General features: G+C 43.9%; 1 non-coding gene across 1 annotated transcript; it reads left to right on the plus strand.

Annotated features, from left to right (window-relative positions):
* Nucleotides 1–5,880: 5,880 nt before the first annotated feature.
* On the plus strand, nt 5,881–5,953 carry trnaf-gaa (transfer RNA phenylalanine (anticodon GAA)). Its single transcript has one exon. It is a non-coding gene; the product is annotated as a tRNA-Phe (tRNA).
* The last annotated feature ends 3,637 nt before the right edge of the window (nt 5,954–9,590 follow it).

Raw genomic sequence — 9,590 nt, forward strand, 5'->3', positions numbered from 1 at the left:
GTAGAGTATATTATCTATTTACTATACTTTTACATCGTGACAAACAAATTTCAAATCCACCACCAACACATGTAGCATATTAAAGATGGGTCTCTGCAGTGCACAGGAATCTCAGTTCACTTATAAAAACTTTAGCTAATAAACTGCCTGAAATGTCTTTTTTTTTTTTTTTACTGCTTGTTCTTTAAGGTACTAACTCATTGACATTATGTAAATCAAAATAAGACTATTCACAAAGAAAATGTTATCTAAAAATAAGTTATATGAAAAATTAATCACAAATGTATCATGCCAAATAATCTCTAGTAATCAAGAGCAATTAAGAAAAGAAAACAAAACCATCTTTTGAGAATGACAGATAGAAATGTAAACACACACACTTACACCTGGGGCCAATTTTACCAGAAACCAATTAACCCACCAATGATCTTGGACTGATGTTTGAAAACCAGAGCAAACAGTACAATATTAAAGTACTACAGCTATTAGTAGAACGGATCTAGCTTCTCAATATAATACTTCATAGAATGGTGACACTTCAATCTTTCAGATTCAATGTTTTTCACAACATCAACAACTGAGAATAGACCGTCATATACCTTTATCCAGTGGTTTTCAGAGCAGAGACATCCATGTGAGCAAGAGTTCTTTCCCTGCGGTCTGCCGCACTTCAGTTAGCCATGTTTTGGCTGGGTCATGTGTACTCCTCGGAACGTGGGTTGTATTGAATATCGGGCACTTTGTACAAATGTACATAATGTGAGCATATTAATATAACTTGTGTTGAAGCCAAACAGAGAATCACTGTTAAAACTTGAATTCAACCTCCAGTGTCAGCTTTTGAAGTGCTGATCATCACCCATCTTCTGGCTTCCAGATGCAGGTGTTAATGGATATTTCTTGTCGTCTTTTTTTCCCCCCCCATATGCTCTTCTCTGCATCATTAAGTACTTCTGGGTCATTTCATGTACCTCGTGGCATCCTGGCTGGTGGTGAATGGCAGGCGGCTGCTATAAAAATAACATGCCTATTAGTATGATGTTGAAGACAAAACCAAAACAATACAACTTTGTTTTGCACTTTAAAATTTATCACAATTTATCACAAGCTTGTCATCTGATTTAGGCTGCTATTCCTGTGAAAAATGTCCTTTGTTTAAGAAAAATTTAATTTGAAATATTTAGATTTTAAATATAAACCACTGACAATATGGTAATCACATAAACTTTTAAGAAGTTGCAAGATAGCTTTACAACTATGTTGTCCTTAATCTATTCAGAAACTACCACTAAAATTGTAAGAAATTGTTCTCTAGACTCATCTTGTGGACTCTGTTCTCAATTAATTGGATAGGTGTCGTTCATGAAGTCCAGTACTCGGTCGATCTCTCTCTTACCAAGAGACTACCCATCTAACGCTGCTGAGAAACTCCGGTGCCTGGTCTGGGAATGCTGTGCTACTCAGATTCTGTCAATAAATTTCAAAAATGAGGTTCACCTCTCAAAACTTTTTTTTTTGTTTACACTATTTGGCATTTCTTTGCAGTAGCAATTGAGTGGGATAGTTATTTGCCTTCTATGCTCTTCTGAAAATCATGTATCTTTTTGCCAGTCCCATATCCCTTCCTTATAGCCTTGCTAATGAGAATGAGAAATGCAATTTTTAAGACAATAACACAAACATAATTCTAACATTAATTTCAAGCTACAAGAAAATGAATATCTTCAGAATATGCCCTTTAATATACTTACTAAGTTTCTTTTTTGGAAATGGTCAGTGATCCAACCACTCCTGAGCTTGTGCTTCACCTTGAAATGTTGAGGGAGAAGAGCTCCTCTTTGATTACAACAATGTCACTTTCTGTCACGGACAGAATTATGACAGGCTGTTCATTTATTATAAATGACCCTCTTAAAGCCTTGATGTTGTCTTTTCTCTTTGGATTTATCCACCTTCTGATAGTCTCCATATCCGTGAGGCAGGCACAGTGTTCTTCACGGGCATCAATGCACAGTTTTTGTGCAGGTCCATCAAAAAAAAAAAAAATATATATATCTCCCTCTGCCATCTGTGTCGTTAGGGCTTTAGCGGCTGGATGACCTTGCCAGAATAATCACACACCACATCTCCTTTCTGGAAACCTGGAAGTCACAACCTTCTTGCCCTTCACAGGATTCTCGGTGATGCTCAGGCCTCTCTTGGTTTGACGCTTTACTATCTTTTTAAGTTGCTGGTCATTTGGTGGTAGCCCTGTGTTAGGCTTCCACTTCTCAAAAACTTCAGACACTGTTGATGCATTGGCTGACCAGTCCATCTTTTGAATATAGTAGGTTACCTGGCAACTACAGTGCGTTGCGAAAGTATTCGGCCCCCTTGAACTTTTCAACCTTTTGCCACATTTCAGGCTTCAAACATAAAGATATAAATTTTTTATTTTATGTGAAGAATCACCAACAAGTGGGACACAATTGTGAAGTGGAACGAAATCTATTGGATTTTTGAAACTTTTTTAACTAATAAAAAAATGAAAAGTGGGGCGTGCAAAATTATTCGGCCCCTTTACTTTCAGTGCAGCAAACTCACTCCAGAAGTTCAGCGAGGATCTCTGAATGATCCAATGTTGTCCTAAATGACTGATGGTGATAAATAGAATCCACCTGTGTGTAATCAAGTCTCTGTATAAATGCACCTGCTCTGTGATAGTCTCAAGGTTCTGTTGAAAGCGCAGAGAGCATCATGAAGACCAAGGAACACACCAGGCAGGTCCATAATACTGTTGTGGAGAAGTTTAAAGCCGGATTTGGATACAAAAAGATTTCCCAAGCTTCAAACATCCCAAGGAGCACTGTGCAAGCGATCATCTTGAAATGGAAGGAGTATCAGACCACTGCAAATCTACCAAGACCTGGCCGTCCCTCTAAACTTTCAGCTCAGACAAGGAGAAGACTGATCAGAGAGGCAGCCAAGAGGCCCATGATCACTCTGGATGAACTGCAGAGAACTACAGCTGAGGTGGGAGAGTCTGTCCATAGGACAACAATCAGTCTTACACTGCACAAATCTGGCCTTTATGGAAGAGTGGCAAGAAGAAAGCCATTTCTCAAAGATATCCATAAAAAGTCTCGTCTAAAGTTTGCCACAAGCCACCTGGGAGACACCCCAAACATGTGGAAGAAGGTGCTCTGGTCAGATGAAACCAAAATCGAACTTTTTGGCCACAATGCAAAATGATATGTTTGGCGTAAAAGCAACACAGCTCATCACCCTCAACACACCATCCCCACTGTCAAACATGGTGGTGGCAGCATCATGGTTTGGGCCTGCTTTTCTTCAGCAGGGACAGGGAAGATGGTTAAAATTGAGGGGAAGATGGATGCAGCCAAATACAGGACCATTCTGGATGAAAACCTGTTGGAGTCTGCAAAAGACCTGAAACTGGGACGGAGATTTATCTTCCAACAAGACAATGATCCCAAACATACAGCAAAATCTACAAAGGGATGGTTCACAAATAAACGTATCCAGGTGTTTGAATGGCCAAGTCAAAGTCCAGACCTGAATCCAATCGAGAATCTGTGGAAAGAGCTGAAAACTGCTGTTCACAAACGCTCTCCATCCAACCTCACTGAGCTCGAGCTGTTTTGCAAGGAAGAATGGGCAAGAATTTCAGTCTCTCGATGTGCAAAACTGATTGAGACATACCCCAAGCGACTTGCAGCTGTAATCGCAGCAAAAGGTGGCTCTACAAAGTATTAACGCAAGGGGGCCGAATAATTTTGCACGCCCCACTTTTCATTTTTTTATTAGTTAAAAAAGTTTCAAAAATCCAATAGATTTCGTTCCACTTCACAATTGTGTCCCACTTGTTGGTGATTCTTCACATAAAATAAAAAATTTATATCTTTATGTTTGAAGCCTGAAATGTGGCAAAAGGTTGAAAAGTTCAAGGGGGCCGAATACTTTCGCAAGGCACTGTAAATAACAAAGCGCTTGTTTGTTAATCGCGTCTCCACTCGTCCTTTGTTCTGAAAAGAACCTGTAAATGCTACAATATTCTTTACTCAGCAGCTTATTAAAAACAGCTCCCGTGATGTTCAAACCGATTTTTTACACAGAACACTGACACAGCTTTGTGTTCTGAATCTCTTTTTCTCGTGCGTTTATTTAATGTGGCACAATGCACTGGGATAAGGGTATTCTGTTCACAAACCAATAGCATTTAAACCACAGCACCCACAATGCTGCAAGTAAGTGTTTTGCACACTAAGCAGAGAGCGATGTCTTCCTTGTTAGTATAGTGGCGAGTATCCCCACCTGTCACGCGGGAGACCGGGGTACATCAGGACGGCCACAACGCAAAGTACTGACCCCTATACGATCACGGCGAGTTACCGATACACATGTGACAGGGCGGAAAAGGCTGTGCTCTCTTCGTGTGACATAATTCGGAAAAGTCCTGATGTTGCATTTCAACTGAGCCCCAGTATACATCGACCCTTCGACACTCTGAGTGACAACTCTCTTGCGTGTTTTCTCATATTTATGTAGTTTGCTTGCATGATGCCCGGAACAGCGGGGTTGTGTGCTCCCATATCGTCTAGCGGATAGGATTCCTGGTTTTCACCCAGGCGGCCCGGGTTGAAAACTCCATACTCCCGGTATGGGAATGTGTCAGTTTTGCCTCCTGCTTTCCAAAAGATCAGCACCATACGAAGGAGCCGCATTAAATGTGCAAAACGCGCGAGAAGAGGGGAAGCTTGTTTCCAACTGAAGACTTCTCGCATGTGAGACGAGCTGATCATCGCTGCAGGAGGAGGGAGGGTTACTCTGGTAGACAGGGCTGACCTTCGGCAATAGGATTTATACTCTCCAAGATGATATTTGCACTTTCTGGAGAGGCGATTTTCTCCACTTCAGTAGCCCGATTTTGTCGATTGCGTGGAGAGGGCTGTAGAATGTGGCGCCGCCTTTCCTGCTCCATCCATGACAGGCGTGCTGGTCTCTGGAGAGAGAGCACAGTCAATCAGCGCACTCCAATAAAGGCACTGGAAGCAGCTGAATCGCATTGACTAAGCTCAGCACTGGGCCGCTGGGCTGGACGGCGACGCGTGCTGTGATTCCTTTACGGAGCAGAAATAACAACCGAGGAGCTGTGAGATCATTTCAGCATTTAGCAGCAATTCAGCATTTCGAAAACACAAACGACCAACTCGGAATGACTTGCTTTTGACGCTTTTCAAAGCGTTCTTTGTGCACGACAACTGTGCCGCCTAGCATATACAAATGGGTTGTACAACTTTGAACTAGCAAATGGAAGAGGGCTAAGGCCCCTCTCTTTTAGCCCAGGTTCAATCTGTCTCCCAGAATCACCAGGGCGCACGCACACACACACACCCGTGCCGTTGAAGTGCTCTGCTTCATTTCTAAGGGCAACTCAACATTCACTCCTACCCCGAGTGCAGAAAAGACAGCGTCCGCAGCAACAACAGCTCAGGGCTCTGCACATGAAGCGGAAGCCTGGGGCGGCGGAGAGCTGTGATCGTTCAGACCTTGAGGTGTCACCTCTTTGTCTGCTTTCCCGCCCCCCCTCCGCCCAAGCTCTGCTCCAAAGTAGCCCGGCAACCCCTCACACCTGCACGTGTCACAACCTAAGGTGTGGTCATGAGACACCCATGGGGTGTCGTTCTGTTCTTGCTAATTGTTTCATGCCCGTCGCAGGCAGGAGTCCACGCGAGCAAGATGCGCTGGACAGAGCTCAGAGGGCGCACCTGGGTGGCTTTCCTTCTGAGTGACGTTCCTGCAACACTCTCCCGCTACTCTTGGTGCGCTCATGCCGCAACACAGGAAGGCTGGAGCAGGTGGCTGTGGGCTCTGCGCACTGCCGAAATAGCTCATTTGGGAGAGCGTTAGACTGAAGATCTAAAGGTCCTTGGTTTGATCCTGGGTTTCGGCATTGTGTTTCATCGCGCCCTTTGTTCCTCTCTCCAGCGCCCCCTGCCTAAAGTGACACGTCCCTTTCTCAGCCCGAAACGCAAGCGAGACACCAGCAGCGGTCCCTGCAGGTGTCCGTAGTGTAGCAGCTATCACGTTCGCCTAACACGCGAAAGGTCCCCGGTTCGAGACCGGGCGGAAACAGCCATTTTGCACGCTCCTGTACTTCACAGAGGTCTTGAGCGACCGGTCATTTGTTCCCAATGTATTTCCAGTGCCTTCGTGCACTCTTGTACCAAACGCATGTTCCTTCTGTACGCGGAGCCGATCATTTGTAATTGGGCTGTGCCGACAGACCAGCACGAGCTCTGTCGGCTCAAAAGCAGCGCAGGACCTGCAAGAACAACAGAAAGATTAGCATCCAGCGGGGGCCTCTTAGTGAGCCCAAGATCTCATCAAGAATCGGCTCCAGCAACAGGGCTGGGCGCATTGTTCCATTCTCCGACCACTCTCGGTGTAAACAAGTCCCTCCTGGTCTCTGCTTGAAATGCACTTTCCTGCGTTTGCTTTGGTGTAACTGGCTTCCCCTGCATGGGCGAATGTGAAGAAGATCCTTAGTAAGTCATTGAAGAAAACCGAGAAGAGGTCGGAGTGGCCTCTGTCGTTCATCAACGATCCAGTCAGGCAGTACTCCTCTGTAAAGCGCCGTTCGTTCACATCGATTGGCTTTTTTTTGCCTTCATTCGTGCAAGTAGTAAGAGCAGACGCCCCTATTCTGCCGTGACCCGGATTCGAACTGGGGTTGTTGCGGCCACAACGCAAAGTACTGACCACTATACAATCACAGCGAGTTATCGATACACACGTGGCAGGGCGGAAAAGGCTGTGCTCTCTTCGTGTGACATAATTCGGAAAAGTCCTGACGTTGCCCCAGTATACATCGACCCTTCGACACTCTGAGTGACAACTCTCTTGCGTGTTTTCTCATATTTATGTAGTTTTCTTGCATGATGCCGGGAACAGCGTGGTTGTTCGCTGCCATATTGTCTAGGGGTTAGGATTCCTGGTTTTCACCCAGGTGGCCCGGGTTCGACTCCCGGTATGAGAACGTGTCGGTTTTGCCTCCTTCTTTCCAAAAGATCAGCACCGTGTCCGAAGGAGCCGCATTAAAACTACTTGAACGTGCAAAACGTGACCAGGGTAAAGTTAGCTTGAAGTTAGAGAATGATTTTGGCACGCCTGTAGGGCTTTCGCGAAATCTCTTAGAATTACAAAAACACATGCTTTGTGTACAAAATACATTGTGAATGCTTTCTCAGCCTTCACTTTGTCGTTTTTATGACGTTTTTTTGACCACACTCGAATATTCTTTTGTCCATATTTTCGCAATGGAAGCACAGAACGCCTTCAAACCAAATGCATTTTAAAGACCACGACTTGTGGATATTTCCAAAGCCTCTACACCAAACTATCAGTGTGCTAATTATCTTTTTTTAAACCTCCGGTTTTTCATCGATGCGTGATTACGCACGAACTGGAACACGGGGATCGCTGTGTGCACACGTTCACAACGCGAGAAATACTGTTCAATACGGCTTCATGCGAAAAACCCGTATATGACCATAGGAAGCAGAACAGCGCAGTCTCCCATTACCCAGACTGTAAGCACGGGAATAAAGCTATGTTTGATTTCTGAAACCCCTCCTATACGTCCTGTTTTCATTCAGGTAAGGGTCAACTATATTCACAATACTACTGACAGCAGGAAGATTAAAATATTCTTTACTCAGCGGCTTATTAAAAACAGCTCCCATGATGTTCCAAGAGACTTTTTATACAGAACACTGACACAGCTTTGCGTTCTGAATCTCTTTTTCTCGTGCTTTTATTTAATGTGGCACAATGCACTGGGATAGGGGTATTATGTTCACAAACCAATACCATTTAAATCACAGCACCCACAATGCTGCATGTAAGTGTTTTGCACACTAAGCAGGTCCTCTGACTTTTCCCAGCTTTGTTTTGGGTTGTGGCCCCTTTATTTTTTTTCCGAAGATAACACTAAAGGTAACACACTGGGATAGGTGGGTCTTTTTCATGGCTCAATAGCAATTCAAATACAACAGCCACACTGCTGAAACCAAGTGTTTTACACACCAGACAGGCCCCCGAACCTCATACAACCTTGCTGTGGCTGTGGCCCCTTTCTTTATTTTTTATGATTTTCTGAAGATAATACTACAGGTAATACACTGGGACAGGTGGGTCTTCTTCATGGCTTCATGATTTTTTGACTGTAATCAAGTGTTGTGCACACAAGGCAGGCCTCCTGACCTTTCACAGTCATGCTTTGTTGTGTGAAACTTTAATTCTCTTTTTAGGATTTTTTGAACATCAAAACTTCCATCTTCCACCAAGATGAATGGGGTGCTCATCAATAGCTTTTTCGTCTATACACACAAGTGTATATAACCAAGACACTCAGAACCAACAGAATCAACCTGAAGTCATAGAAAATCAAGAATGCCCCCGAGACACCTGCACCCCCCTCCTGGACCACTCTGGTATTAACACCCCCAAACCCATCCATACCAGCTAACAAGACTCAGAATCGGTGCAACCCTCCAACTTGGACCAAGAGCAGGATGGGACAAGAACCTGCACCACACTACGCACCCCTCAGACCTGTGGTCAAGGGCTGGTGGAGTAGGGAATATGATCAACGAATTTCTGAAGTTTTCTAAACTCGAAAAAAAATAGTTGGAATGACAATATGTGGTCAACACTGTCAAACAGAGTCCTTGGAGAGGATTGCCCCAGCAACAAGAAATGGTTATCAGTGATTTGGCATGAAGATAGAAAAAAAGTAAGAACCCAAGTGCTTAGGGTGCAGAAAGAGGAGAGTATTGGTAGGGATTCCAAACCAGATGACAGTACACAATCTATAGTCAGTATTTCAAGTCAAAGTGAGGGACATAGTTTGGAAGGCAACACAGAGCTCAGAAGTTCATCAGAAGATACAAAAGATGCATGGGCAGCACACGGCAGCACAGACAGTGGTGACATGTTAGAGGGAGAAAAAATCTGTGTAGAATCAGGAAAAAAAGCCTGAAGAGCACAGTGAATATTCCCAGGGGGCAAGCTCGTCTGGGACGTCACCTCAGGATAAAAGGGGATTAAGAAAGATTATGTCTCTGCCTAAAACTTTCAAAGTATGTCTAAAGGCTGAACAATGGAGAAAAATAGCAACTCTAAAAGGTACATCTAAACTAAGACGACCATGGACCCAGATGTTATATAGCGAGTTCAGGAAGATAAATCCTTGCTGCCCAATAGCCTTCAAATACCAATACATCAGGAAAGAGAACAGCAGAAAAAAAAAACTTTCTGATGATAAAAGCAGTCTGTACCTTCAGGTCCTGCAATGTAAAATACATAATGACAACAAGACACAAACCAATGGGCAATGATGACATCACAATTTATGTTGTACAAGTAGGGCAAATACAGCACAGTAAAAGGGAAACAATTTCAACAAGCACGTCAGCCTTATCGTCGAAAGATTGCCAGTGCCCTCACAAAAGGAATCAGCAATGTATACTACAGGAACCTGAGCAGAACTCCGCTTGCTGAAATTGCAGCAGGCAATTTATCTAAAC

This window comes from Lepisosteus oculatus, chromosome 14 (genome assembly GCF_040954835.1).
Source record: "Lepisosteus oculatus isolate fLepOcu1 chromosome 14, fLepOcu1.hap2, whole genome shotgun sequence".
Lineage (NCBI taxonomy): Eukaryota > Metazoa > Chordata > Actinopteri > Semionotiformes > Lepisosteidae > Lepisosteus > Lepisosteus oculatus.